Here is a 15,138-nt window from a genome sequence, read left to right on the forward strand (position 1 = left end):
TGTGTGTCCGTGTGTGTGTCTGTGTGTGTGTGTGTGTATACGTGTCTGTGTGTGTGTGTCTGTGTGTGTGTGTGTGTGTCCGTGAGTGTGTCCGTGTGTGTGTCTGTGTGTGTGTGTCTGTGTGTGTCTATGTGTGTGTGTGTGTGTGTGTGTGTCCGTGTGTGTGTCTGTGTGTGTGTGTGTGTGTATACGTGTCTGTGTGTGTGTGTGTGTGTGTCTGTGTGTATACGTGTCTGTGTCTGTGCGTGTGTGTGTGTGTGTCTGTGTGTGTGTGTGTGTGTACGTGTGTGTGTGTGTGCTTTCGTCTGATGATTCCTCATGGCAGAATAATTTGATTCTCTGTCTCTGTATTGTCCTAGTTTCAGTTCCCAAATCGAATGTTGAATCATCCATGATCCTATTGAATAGCAGAGCAGGCTCGAGGGGCTGGATGGTCTCCTGTTCCTATTTCGGATGGTCTTATGTTCTTAACACTACCTCCCAGCTCTTGGCCCCCACACTGGAGGTTCGGACGACACAAGGGCCTGATCTGTAGAGGGCTGCCCTCTTCCGTGAGTCTCGGAGGGAACCAGCCTGATTTGGATTGGAGTTGCAGCCTCTCAGTGAGAAGTGAAATCTCCTTGAGGTTCCCCTTAGTCTCTCACTGTAAGGTGGAGCAGGCCAGTCTCGGGGAAGCAAACAGCAGGCCAGATGTGCTCTGTCCTCCAGCTCCATTGTTTCCTTCATCAGCTTCCCGTGCTCTCCCTTCTGGGTTAGGGTGGGGCCGAATGGCCTTGCTCCTGGCTCCTATTGAGGTGCAGGCTGGCTATGATTGGGTTATACAGGGCATGTCCCTGGAGTGAGGTTGGTTAGCTCAGTTGGCTGGGCAGTTAGCTTACCACACTAGCTAGAGTTACTCTGAAGGACTCTCCTTCCAAACCTCTCCCCTCAGCCGGACCATGGTGACCCTCTGTTTAAATCCCCACCAGACACCGCTCTGTAATGAGGAGCTGTCCCATGCTCTGGGAAGGCTATGGTGACATTACATTGGTTTGTACCTGGAGCACTGTGTGCAGGACTAGTCACTGCATTGCCAGAGGGATGTTAGTGTGTGGGGAAGGTTTACTGGATGAATCCCCACTGGAATGAACAGCACTCTCTTTCCCCCAGTTAAGTCACTCTTACAGCTTTTGTGTCTTTGGAGACACAAGGACCAATTCATCTGAAACAGCAGCTGGATTTTATATTCACGGGCACCCAATAAGATTGGCTCGTTTACATACACACACACACACACACACACTCCCTCAAACACAAACACAGACACACTCTCACAAACACATACACACAGGCACAACTCTCTCACACACACATACACACACAAGCACACACTTTCCCTCTCACACACATACACGCACAAACATACGCTCCCTCAAATACACACATGGACACGCTCTCTCACACATACATGCAGACACACTCACTGTTTCTCACAGAAACACTCTCTCTCACACACACAGACACTCTCTCTCATGCACACAGACACACACTCTCTCTCACACAGACACACACTCTCTCTCATACACACACGCTCTCTCATTTACAGACACACTCTCTCACACACATTCTTATTCTCTCACACACCTACTCACTCTCACGCACATAGACACACTCTCTCTCTCACACACACTCTCTGTCTCTCACACACACACTCTCTCTCACACACATACACACAGACACACGATCCCTCAAACACACACAGACACTCTTTCTCACACACACAAAAACACACAGTTACACTCTCTCACACACACATACACACGCAGACACACACTCCATCAAATACACATAGACACACTCTCACACACATGCACACAGACACACACTCTCTCACACATACATACACACTCTCTAGCACACAAGACAAACTGTCATACACACACATAGACACACAGACACATGCACACACAGACACACACACACATAGACACACAGATACATTCTCTCACACACAGACACACTCTCTCACACACACAGACACACTCACACACACACATACACACAGACACACTCTCTCACACACATACACACTCTCTCACACACACCCTCACTCACACACATGCACACAGAGACACACACACAGCCACACACTCTCACATGAACATGCACTTCCTCTCTCACACACATATACAGACACACAGAGATACACATGCATCCACTCTTTCACACACACAAACACGGACAGTCTCTCTCTCTCTCTGACTGTTTCTCTCTCACACACACACACACACACACACAGCTGTAAAGGCATTGTCGGGGTGTTGCTGGAGAAATGATTTCTCCAAGGACTGAGCCATGATCTCACATGATGACTGCTCCAAGGGGACAGACAGCAGCTACAGAGACTTGTTGGATCTTCCTGTGCACCACCTCTTGCATCGACAGCATTAGTCTGTTTGGGTGCCTGATTTTCTAAAATGTCTCGAAGCAACAAGTAACAATAGATTGATGAAAGTTTTCCCCCAAACCATGTTTCAGACACATGCTGCTGTTATTTTTACTGATTGTGTAAAATGATCTGGATCTGCTGAAATGGGGATTGGATTCCATTTCAAATTACGACACCAGAGTGCCTCGGAGACCCTCAGGAAATGATCAGGGAATTGCATCTGTTCCTTTCTACCCTCTGCACTCTGTACCGCCAGATAGTGCACCCTCAGTACCTCAGATAGTGCTCCCTCAGTACCCCAGATAGTGCTCCCTCAGTACCTCAGATAGTGCTCCCTCAGTACCCCAGATAGTGCTCCCTCAGTACCTCAGATAGCGCTTCCTCAATACCTCAGATAGTGCTCCCTCAGTAGATCAGATAGTGCTTCCTCAGTACCCCAGATAGTGCTCCCTCAGTACCTCAGATAGTGCTCCCTCAGTACCTCAGATAGTGCTCCCTCAGTACCCCAGATAGTGCTCCCTCAGTACCTCAGAGAGTGCTCCCTCAGTACCTCAGATAGTGCTCCCTCAGTAGATCAGATAGTGCTCCCTCCGTACCTCAGATAGTGCTCCCTCAGTAGATCAGGTAGTGCTCCCTCAGTACCTCAGATAGTGCTCCCACAGTACCTCAGATAGTGCAACCTCAGTAGATCAGATAGTGCTCCCTCAGTACCTCAGATAGTGCTCCCACAGTACCTCAGATAGTGCTCCCTCAGTAGATCAGATAGTGCTCCCTCAGTACCTCAGATAGTGCTCCCTCAGTACCTCAGATAGTGCTCCCTCAGTAGATCAGATAGTGCTCCCTCAGTCCCTCAGATAGTGCTCCCACAGTAGATCAGATAGTGCTCCCTCAGTACCTCAGATAGTGCTCCCACAGTACCTCAGATAGTGCTCCCTCAGTAGATCAGATAGTGCTCCCTCAGTACCTCAGATAGTGCTCCCACAGTACCTCAGATAGTGCTCCCTCAGTAGATCAGATAGTGCTCCCTCAGTATCTCAGATAGTGCTCCGTCAGTACCTCAGATAGTGCTCCCACAGTACCTCAGATAGTGCTCCCACAGTACCTCAGATACTGCTCCCACAGTACCTCAGATAGTGCTCCCTCAATACCTCAGATAGCGCACCCTCAGTGCCTCAGATAGTTCCCCCTCAGTACCTCAGATAGTGCTCCCTCAATACATCAGATAGTTCTTCCTCAGTACCTCGGATAGTGCTCCCACAAAACCTCAGAAAGTGCTCCTGCAGCACCTCAGATAGTTCTGCCTGAATACCCCAGATCGATCTCCCTCAGTACCTCAGATAGTGATTCCTCAGTACCTCAGATAGTGCTCCCTCAATACCTCAGAGAGTGATTCCTCAATACCTCAGAAAATGCTCCCTCAGTACCTCAGATAGTTCTCCCTCAGTACCTCAGATAGTTCTCCCTCAATACATCAGATAGTTCTCCCTCAGTACCTCGGACAGTGCTCCCACAAAACCTCAGAAAGTGCTCCCGCAGCACCTCAGATAGTTCTCCCTGAATACCCCAGATCGTTCATCCTCAGTACCTCAGATAGTGATCCCTCAGTACCTCAGATAGTGCTCCCTCAGTACCTCAGATAGTGCTTCCTCAATACCTCAGAAAGTGCTCCCTCAGTACCTCAGAGAGTGCTCCCTCAGTACCTCAGATAGTTCTCCCTCAGTACCTCAGATAGTGCTTCCTCAATACCTCAGAAAGTGCTCCCTCAGTACCTCAGATACTTCTCCCTCAATACCTCAGATAGTTCTCCCTCAGTACCTAAGATAGTACTCCCTCAGTATCTCAGAAAGTGCTCCCTCAATACATCAGAAAGTGGTCACTCAGTACCTCAGATAGTTCTCCCTCAGTACCTCAGGTAGTGCTCCCTCAATACCTCAGAAAATGCTTCCTCAGTACCTCAGATAGTGCTCCCTCAATACTTCAGAAAGTGCTTCCTCAATACCTCAGATAGTGCTCCCTCACTACCTCAGATAGTTCTCCCTCAGTACCTCAGATAGTGCCCCCTCAATAACTCAGAAAGTGCTCCCTCAGTACCTCAGATATTTCTCCCTCAATACTTCAGAAAGTGGTCACTCAGTACCTCAGATAGTTCTCCCTCAGTACCTCAGAAGGTGCTCCCTCCATACCTCAGAAAGTGCTACCTCAATACCTCTGATAGTTCTCCCTCAATAACTCTGAAAGTGCTCGCTTCATACCTCAGAAAGTGTCCCCTCAGTACCTCAGAAAGTGCTCCCTCAATACCTCAGAAAGTGCTCCATCAATACCACAGATAGCTCTCCCTCAGTACCTCACAGAGTGCTCCCTCAATACCTCAGACAGTGCTCGCTCAACACCTCTGAAAATGCTCCCCATATACCTAACATAGTTCTCCCACAATACCTCAGATAGTTCTCCGTCAATGCCTCAGATAGTGCTCCCTCAATACCTCAGATAGTTCTCCCACAATACCTCTGAAAGTGCTCCCGCAGTATCTCAGAAAGTCCTCCCTCGATACCTCAGAAAGTGCTCCCTCAGTACCTCAGATAGTTCTCGCTCAGTACCTCAGAAAGTGCTCCCTCAATACCTCAGCAAGTGCTCCCTCAATACCTCAGAAAGTGTGCCTTCAATACCTCAGATAGTTCTCCCTCAGTACCTCAGATAGTCCTTCCTCAGTACCTCAGAAAGTGCTCCCTCAGAAACTCAGAAAGTTCTCCCTCAGTACCTCAGACATTGCTCCCTCAATGCCTCAGATAGTGCTCCCTTAATAACTCAGAAAGTGCTCCCTCAGTACCTCAGATAGTTCTCCATCAGTACCTCAGATAGTTCTCCCTAAATGCCTCAGAAAATGCTCCCTCAACACCTCATAAAGTGCTTCCTCAACACCTCAGAACGTGCACCCTCAGTACCTCAGATAGTGCTCCCTCAATACCTCAGAAAGTGCTCCCTCAATACCTCAGAAAGTGCTCCCTCAGTACCTCAGAATGTGCTTCCTCAATACCTCAGAAAGTGCTCCCTCAGTACCTCAGATAGTGCTCCCTCAATACCTCAGAAAGTTCTCCCTCAATACGTCAGAAAGTGCTTCCTCAATAGCTCAGATAGTGGTCCCTCAATACCTCCGAAAGTGCTCCCTCAATACTTCAGAAAGTGGTCCCTTAGTACCTCAGATAGTTCTCCCTCAGTACCTCAAAAAGTGCTCCCTCAGTACCTCAGATAGTGCTTCCTCAGTACCTCAGAAAGTGCTCCCTCAATACCTCAGGTAGTTCTCCCTCAATACATCGAAAGTGCTCCCTCAATACCTCAGAGAGTGTTCCATCAGTACCTCAGAAAGTGTTCCCTCAATACCTCAGAAAGTGCTCCATCAATACCTCAGATAGTTCTGAATCAGTACCTCTGATAGTGCTTCCTCAGTACGTCAGATAGTGCTCCCTCAACACCTCAGAAAGTGTCCACTCAGTACCTCAGAAAGTGCTACCTCAAAACCTCAGAAAGTGCTCCATCAATACCTCAGAGAGGGCTCCCTCAATACCTAAGATAGTTCTCCTTCAATACCTCAAATAGTTCTCCCTCAAAACCTCAGATAGTGCTCCTCAATACCTCATATATTTCTCCCTCAATACCTCAGATAGTGCTCTCTCAATACCTCAGATAGTTCTCCCTCAATACCTCTGAAAGTGCTCCCTCAATACCTCAGATAGTTCTCCCTCAATACCTCAGATAGTGCTCCCGCATTACCCCAGAAAGTGCTCCCTCAATACCTCAGAAAGTGTTCCCTCAGTACCTCAGATAGTACTCACTCAGAACCTCAGGTAGTGCTTCCTCAGTACGTCAGAAAGTGCTCCCTCAGTACCTCAGATATTGCTCCCTCAGTGCCTCAGATAGTGCTCCCATAATGCCTCAGAAAGAGCTCCCTCAATTCCTCAGAAACTGCTCCCTCAATACCTCAGATAGTTCTCCCTCAGTACCTCAGGTAGTTCTCCCTCAGTACCTCAGAAATGCTTCCTCAATACCTCAGAACTTTTTCCCTCAGTACCTCTGATAGTGCTGCCTCAATACCTCGGAAAGTGCTCCCTCAGTACCTCAGAAAGTGCTTCCTCAATACCTCAGAAAGTGCTCCATCAATACCACAGATAGTTCTCCCTCAGTTCCTCAAAAAGTGCTTCCCCAATACCTCAGAAGGTGCTCCCTCAGTACCTCAGAAATTGTTCCCTCAATACCTCAGAAAGTGCTTCCTCAATACCTCAGAAAGTGCTCCCTGAGTACCTCAGAAAGTGCTCCCTCAATACCTCAGAAAGTGCTTCCTCAATACCTCAGAAAGTGCTCCCTCAGTACCTCAGAAAGAGCTCCCTCAATAGCTCAGAAAGTGTTTCCTCAATACCTCAGTTGGTGCTCCCTCTATACCTCAGAAAGTGCTTCCTCAATGCCTCAGAAAGTGCTCCATTCTTCCCTCAGATAGTTCTCCCTCAGTACCTCAGATAGTGCTCCCTCAATACCTCAGAACGTGCTCCATCAGTACCTCAGATAGTTCTCCCTCAGTTCCTCAGAAAGTGCTTCCTCAATACCTCAGAAAGTGCTCCATCAATACCACAGATAGTTCTCCCTCAGTACCTCAGAGAGTGCTTCCTCAATACCTCAGAAAGTGCTCACTCAGTACCTCAGAAAGTGCTCCCTCAATACCTCAGAAAGTGCTTCCTCAATAGCTCAGAAAGTGTTTCCTCAATACCTCAGATAGTGCTCCCTCTATACCTCAGAAAGTGCTTCCTCAATACCTCAGAAAGTGCTCCATCAATACCTCAGATAGTTCTCCCTCAGTACCTCAGATAGTGCTCCCTCAATACCTCAGAACTTGCTCCCTCAGTACCTCAGATAGTTCTCACTCAGTACCTCAGAAAGTGCTTCCTCAATACCTCAGAAAGTGCTCCCTCAATACCTCAGATAGTTCTCCATCAATAGCTCTGAATTCGCTCCCTCAATACCTCAGATAGTTCTACCTCAATGCCTCAGATAGTTCTCCCTCAGTACTTCAGAAAGACCTCCCACAATACCTCAGAAAGTGGTCCCTTAGTACCTCAGATATTACTCACTCAGAACCTCAGCTAGTGCTTCCTCAGTACGTCAGGAAGTGCTCCCACAATACCTCAGAAACTGCTCCCTCAGTACCTCAGATCGTTCTCCCTCAGTACCTCAGATAGTTCTTACTCAGTACCTCAGAAAGTGCTCCCTAAATACCTCAGAACGTGCTCCCTCAGTACCTCAGATATTGCTCCCTCAATGCCTAAGATAGTGCTCCCTTAATAACTTAGAAAGTGCTCCCTCAGTACCGCAGATAGTTCTCCCTCAGTACCTCAGATCGTTCTCCCTCAGTACCTCAGAGAGTGCTTCCTCAACACCTCAGAACCTGTTCCCTCAGCACCTCAGATAGTGCTCCCTCAATACATCAGAAAGTGCTCCCTCAGTACCTCAGAAAGTGCTTCCTCAATACCTCAGAAAGTGCTCCATCAATACCACAGATAGTTCTCCCTCATTACCTCAGAAAGTGCACCCTCAATACCTCATAAAGTGCTTCCTCAATACAACAGATTGTGTTCCCTCAATACCTCAGAAAGTGCTTCGTCAATACCTCAGAAAGTGCAGCCTCAGTACCTCAGATAGTGCTCCCTCAATTCCTCAGAAAGTGCTCAATCAATACCTCAGATAGTTCTCTCTCAGTACCTCAGACAGTTCTCCCTCAGTACCTCAGAACTTGCTCCCTCAGTACCTCAGATTGTGCTCCCTCAATACCTCAGAAAGTGCTCCCTCAGTTCCTCAGAAAGTGCTTCCTCAATACCTCAGATAGTGCTCCCTCAATACCTCAGATAGTGCTTCCTCAATACCTCAGAAAGTGCTTTCTCAATACCTCAGAAAGTGCTCCCTCAGTACCTCAGATAGTGCTCCCTCAATACCTCAGAAAGTTCTACCTCAATACCTCAGAAAGCGCTTCCTCAATTCCTCAGATAGTTCTCCCTCAAAACTTCAGAAAGTGGTCCCTCAGTACCTCAGATAGTTCTCTCTCAGTACCTCAGAAAGTGCTCCCTCAGTACCTCAGATCGTGCTTCCTGAGTACCTCAGAAGGTGCTCCCTCAATACCTCAGATAGTGCTTCCTCAGTACCTCAGAAAGTGCTCCCTCAATACCTGAGGTAGTTCTCCCTCAATACCTCGAAATTGCTCCCTCAATACCTCAGAAAGTATCCCCTCAGTACCTCAGAAAGTGCTACCTCAATACCTCAGAAAGTGCTCCATCAATACCTCAGAGAGTGCTCCCTCAATACCTAAGATAGTTCTCCTTCAATACCTCAGATAGTTCTCCCTCAATACCTCAGATAGTGCTCCTCAATACCTCAGATAGTTCTCCCTCAATACCTCAGATAGTTCTCCCTCAATACCGAGATAGTTCTCCCTCAATACCTCTGAAAGTGCTCCCTCAATACCTCAGATAGTTCTCCCTCAATGCCTCAGATTGTGCTCCCGCAGTACCTCAGATAGTACTCACTCAGAACCTCAGCTAGTGCTTCCTCAGTAAGTCAGAAAGTGCTCCCTCAATACCTCAGAAACTGGTCCCTTAGTACCTCAGATAGTTCTCCCTCAGTACCTCAGATAGTTCTCACTCAGTACCTCAGAAAATGCTCCCTAAATACCTCAGAAAGTGCTTCCACAATACCTCAGAAAGTGCTTTCTCAATACCTCAGATAGTGCTCCCTCTATACCTCAGAAAGTGCTCCCTCAATACCTCAGAAAGTGCTTCCTCAATACCTCATAAAGTGCTCCATCAATACCTCAGATAGTTCTCCCTCAGTACCTCAGATACTGCTCCCTCAATACCTCAGAACTTGCTCTCTCAGAACCTCAGATAGTTCTTCCTCAGTACCTCAGATAATTCTCCCTCAATACCTCTGAAAGTACTCCCTCAATACCTCAGATAGTTCTCCCTCAATGCCTCAGATGGTGCTCCCACAATACCTCAGATAGTTCTCCCTCAAAACCTCAGATAGTTGTCCCTCAGTACCTCAGAAAGTGCTCACTCAATACCTCAGAAGGTGCTCCCTTAGTACCTCAGATAGTACTCACTCAGAACCTCAGCTAGTGCTTCCTCAGTACGTCGGAAAGTGTCCCACAATACCTCAGAAACTGCTCCCTCAGTACCTCAGATCGTTCTCCCTCAGTACCTCAGATAGTTCTCACTCAGTTCCTCAGAAAGTGCTCCCTAAATACCTCAGAAAGTGCTCCCTCTGTACCTCAGATATTGCTCCCTCAATGCCGAAGATAGTGCTCCCTCAATGCCGAAGATAGTGCTCCCTTAATACCTCAGAATGTGCTCCCTCAGTACCTCAGATAGTTCTCCCTCAGTACCTCAGATAGTTCTCCCTCAGTATCTCAGAGAGTGCTTCCTCAACACCTCAGAACTTGTTCCCTCAGTACCGGAGATAGTGCTCCCTCAATATCTCAGAAAGTGCTCCTTCAGTACCTCATAAAGTGCTTCCTCAATACATCAGATTGTGTTCCCTCAATACCACAGAAATTGCTCAATCAATACCTCAGAAAGTGCACCCTCAGTACCTCAGATAGTGCTTCCTCAATACCTCAGAAAGTGCTCCCTCAATACCTCAGAAAGTGCTCTCTCAATACCTCATAAAGTGCTTCCTCAATACATCAGATTGTGTTCCCTCAATACCTCAGAAATTGCTTCCTCAATACCTCAGAAAGTGCACCCTCAATACCTCATAAAGTGCTTACTCAATACAGCAGATTGTGTTCCCTCAATACCTCAGAAAGTGCTCCCTCAATACCTCATAAAGTGCTTCCTCAATACATCATATTGTGTTCCCTCAATACCTCAGAAAGTGCTTCCTCAATACCTCAGAAAGTGCTCCCTCAGTACAACAGATAGTGCTCCCTCAATACCTCAGAAAGTGCTCGATCAATACCTCAGACAGTTCTCCCTCAGTACCTCAGATAGTTCTCCCTCAGTACCTCAGATAGTGCTCCCTCAATACCTCAGAAAGTGCTCCCTCAGTACATCAGAAAGTGCTTCCTCAATACCTCAGAAAGTGCTTTCTCAATACCTCAGAAAGTGCTCCCTCAGTACCTCAGATAGTGCTCCCTCAATACCTCAGAAAGTGCTCCCTCAATACCTCAGAAAGTGCTTCCTCAATACCTCAGAGAGTGGTCTCTGAATACCTCAGATAGTTCTCCCTCAATACTTCAGAAAGTGGTCCCTCAGTACCTCAGATAGTCCTTCCTCAGTACCTCAGAAAGTGCTCCCTCAGTACCTCAGATAGTGCTTCCTCAGTACCTCAGAAGGTGCTCCCTCAATTCCACAGATAGTGCTTCCTCAGTACCTCAGAAAGTGCCATCTCAATACCTCAGAAAGTGCTCCATCAATACCTCAGATAGTTCTCCATTAGTACCTCTGATAGTGCTTCCTCAGTACGTCAGATAGTGCTCCCTCAATACCTCAGAAAGTTTCCCCTCAGTACCTCAGAAAGTGCTACCTCAATACCTCAGAAAGTGCTCCATCAATACCTCAGAGAGTGCTCCCCCAATACCTAAGATAGTTCTCCTTCAATACCACAGATAGTTCTCCCTCAAAACCTCTGAAAGTGCTCCCACAATACCTCAGATAGTTCTCCCTCAATACCTCAGATTGTGCTCCCGCAGTACCTCAGAAAGTGCTCCCTCAATACCTCAGAAGGTGCTCCCTCAGTACCTCAGATAGTACCCACTCAGAACCTCAGCTAGTGCTTCCTCAGTACGTCAGAAAGTGCTCCCTCAATACCTCAGAAACTGCTCCCTCAGTACCTCAGATAGTTCTCCCTCAGTACCTCAGATAGTTCTCACTGAGTACCTCAAAAAGTGCTCCCTCAGTACCTCAGATCGTGCTTCCTGAGTACCTCAGAAGGTGCTCCCTCAATACCTCAGATAGTGCTTCCTCAGTACCTCAGAAAGTGCTCCCTCAATACCTGAGGTAGTTCTCCCTCAATACCTCGAAATTGCTCCCTCAATACCTCAGAAAGTATCCCCTCAGTACCTCAGAAAGTGCTACCTCAATACCTCAGAAAGTGCTCCATCAATACCTCAGAGAGTGCTCCCTCAATACCTAAGATAGTTCTCCTTCAATACCTCAGATAGTTCTCCCTCAATACCTCAGATAGTGCTCCTCAATACCTCAGATAGTTCTCCCTCAATACCTCAGATAGTTCTCCCTCAATACCGAGATAGTTCTCCCTCAATACCTCTGAAAGTGCTCCCTCAATACCTCAGATAGTTCTCCCTCAATGCCTCAGATTGTGCTCCCGCAGTACCTCAGATAGTACTCACTCAGAACCTCAGCTAGTGCTTCCTCAGTAAGTCAGAAAGTGCTCCCTCAATACCTCAGAAACTGGTCCCTTAGTACCTCAGATAGTTCTCCCTCAGTACCTCAGATAGTTCTCACTCAGTACCTCAGAAAATGCTCCCTAAATACCTCAGAAAGTGCTTCCACAATACCTCAGAAAGTGCTTTCTCAATACCTCAGATAGTGCTCCCTCTATACCTCAGAAAGTGCTCCCTCAATACCTCAGAAAGTGCTTCCTCAATACCTCATAAAGTGCTCCATCAATACCTCAGATAGTTCTCCCTCAGTACCTCAGATACTGCTCCCTCAATACCTCAGAACTTGCTCTCTCAGAACCTCAGATAGTTCTTCCTCAGTACCTCAGATAATTCTCCCTCAATACCTCTGAAAGTACTCCCTCAATACCTCAGATAGTTCTCCCTCAATGCCTCAGATGGTGCTCCCACAATACCTCAGATAGTTCTCCCTCAAAACCTCAGATAGTTGTCCCTCAGTACCTCAGAAAGTGCTCACTCAATACCTCAGAAGGTGCTCCCTTAGTACCTCAGATAGTACTCACTCAGAACCTCAGCTAGTGCTTCCTCAGTACGTCGGAAAGTGTCCCACAATACCTCAGAAACTGCTCCCTCAGTACCTCAGATCGTTCTCCCTCAGTACCTCAGATAGTTCTCACTCAGTTCCTCAGAAAGTGCTCCCTAAATACCTCAGAAAGTGCTCCCTCTGTACCTCAGATATTGCTCCCTCAATGCCGAAGATAGTGCTCCCTCAATGCCGAAGATAGTGCTCCCTTAATACCTCAGAATGTGCTCCCTCAGTACCTCAGATAGTTCTCCCTCAGTACCTCAGATAGTTCTCCCTCAGTATCTCAGAGAGTGCTTCCTCAACACCTCAGAACTTGTTCCCTCAGTACCGGAGATAGTGCTCCCTCAATATCTCAGAAAGTGCTCCTTCAGTACCTCATAAAGTGCTTCCTCAATACATCAGATTGTGTTCCCTCAATACCACAGAAATTGCTCAATCAATACCTCAGAAAGTGCACCCTCAGTACCTCAGATAGTGCTTCCTCAATACCTCAGAAAGTGCTCCCTCAATACCTCAGAAAGTGCTCTCTCAATACCTCATAAAGTGCTTCCTCAATACATCAGATTGTGTTCCCTCAATACCTCAGAAATTGCTTCCTCAATACCTCAGAAAGTGCACCCTCAATACCTCATAAAGTGCTTACTCAATACATCAGATTGTGTTCCCTCAATACCTCAGAAAGTGCTCCCTCAATACCTCATAAAGTGCTTCCTCAATACATCATATTGTGTTCCCTCAATACCTCAGAAAGTGCTTCCTCAATACCTCAGAAAGTGCTCCCTCAGTACAACAGATAGTGCTCCCTCAATACCTCAGAAAGTGCTCGATCAATACCTCAGACAGTTCTCCCTCAGTACCTCAGATAGTTCTCCCTCAGTACCTCAGATAGTGCTCCCTCAATACCTCAGAAAGTGCTCCCTCAGTACATCAGAAAGTGCTTCCTCAATACCTCAGAAAGTGCTTTCTCAATACCTCAGAAAGTGCTCCCTCAGTACCTCAGATAGTGCTCCCTCAATACCTCAGAAAGTGCTCCCTCAATACCTCAGAAAGTGCTTCCTCAATACCTCAGAGAGTGGTCTCTGAATACCTCAGATAGTTCTCCCTCAATACTTCAGAAAGTGGTCCCTCAGTACCTCAGATAGTCCTTCCTCAGTACCTCAGAAAGTGCTCCCTCAGTACCTCAGATAGTGCTTCCTCAGTACCTCAGAAGGTGCTCCCTCAATTCCACAGATAGTGCTTCCTCAGTACCTCAGAAAGTGCCATCTCAATACCTCAGAAAGTGCTCCATCAATACCTCAGATAGTTCTCCATTAGTACCTCTGATAGTGCTTCCTCAGTACGTCAGATAGTGCTCCCTCAATACCTCAGAAAGTTTCCCCTCAGTACCTCAGAAAGTGCTACCTCAATACCTCAGAAAGTGCTCCATCAATACCTCAGAGAGTGCTCCCCCAATACCTAAGATAGTTCTCCTTCAATACCACAGATAGTTCTCCCTCAAAACCTCTGAAAGTGCTCCCACAATACCTCAGATAGTTCTCCCTCAATACCTCAGATTGTGCTCCCGCAGTACCTCAGAAAGTGCTCCCTCAATACCTCAGAAGGTGCTCCCTCAGTACCTCAGATAGTACCCACTCAGAACCTCAGCTAGTGCTTCCTCAGTACGTCAGAAAGTGCTCCCTCAATACCTCAGAAACTGCTCCCTCAGTACCTCAGATAGTTCTCCCTCAGTACCTCAGATAGTTCTCACTGAGTACCTCAAAAAGTGCTCCCTCAGTACCTCAGATAGTGCTTCCTCAATACCTCAAAAAGTGCTCCCTCAGTACCTCAGAAAGTGCTTCCTCAATACCTCAGAAAGTGCTCAATCAATACCACAGATAGTTCTCCCTCAGTACCACAGAGAGTGCTTCCTCAATACCTCAGAAAGTGCTCCCTCAGTACCTCAGAAAGTGCTCCCTCAATACCTCAGAAAGTGCTTCCTCAATACCTCAGAAAGTGCTTCCTCAATACCTCAGAAAGTGCTTCCTCAATACCTCAGAAAGTGCTTCCTCTGTACCTCAGAAAGTGCTCCCTCAGTACCTCAGATAGTGCTCCCTCAATACCTCAGAAAGTGATCCATCAATACCTCAGATAGTTCTCCCTCAGTACCTCAGATAGTGCTCCCTCAATACCTCAGAACGTGCTCCCTCAGTACCTCAGATAGTTCTCCCTCAATACCTCAGAAACTGGTCCCTCATTACCTCAGATAGTTCTCCCTCAGTACCTCAGATAGTACTCGCTTAGAACCTCAGATAGTGCTTCCTCAGTACGTCAGAAAGTGCTCAATCAATACCACAGATAGTTCTCCCTCAGTACCACAGAGAGTGCTCCCTCAATACCTCAGAAAGTGCTCCCTCAATACCTCAGAAAGTGCTCCCTCAATACCTCATAAAGTGCTTCCTCAATACATCAGATTGTGTTCCCTCAATACCTCAGAAATTGTTTCCTCAATACCTCAGAAAGTGCACACTCAATACCTCATAAAGTGCTTACTCAATACATCAGATTGTGTTCCCTCAATACCTCAGAAAGTGCTCCCTCAATACCTCATAAAGTGCTTCCTCAATACATCAGATTGTGTTCCCTCAATACCTCAGAAGGTGCTTCCTCAATACCTCAGAAAGTGCTCCCTCAGTACATCAGATAGTGCTCCCTCAATACCTCAGAAAGTGCTCCATCAACACCTCA

This window comes from Chiloscyllium plagiosum, unplaced genomic scaffold (assembly GCF_037043375.1).
Source record: "Chiloscyllium plagiosum isolate Xiang-an unplaced genomic scaffold, Cpla_swu_hap1 HiC_scaffold_33, whole genome shotgun sequence".
In the NCBI taxonomy this organism is placed as follows: Eukaryota; Metazoa; Chordata; class Chondrichthyes; order Orectolobiformes; family Hemiscylliidae; genus Chiloscyllium; species Chiloscyllium plagiosum.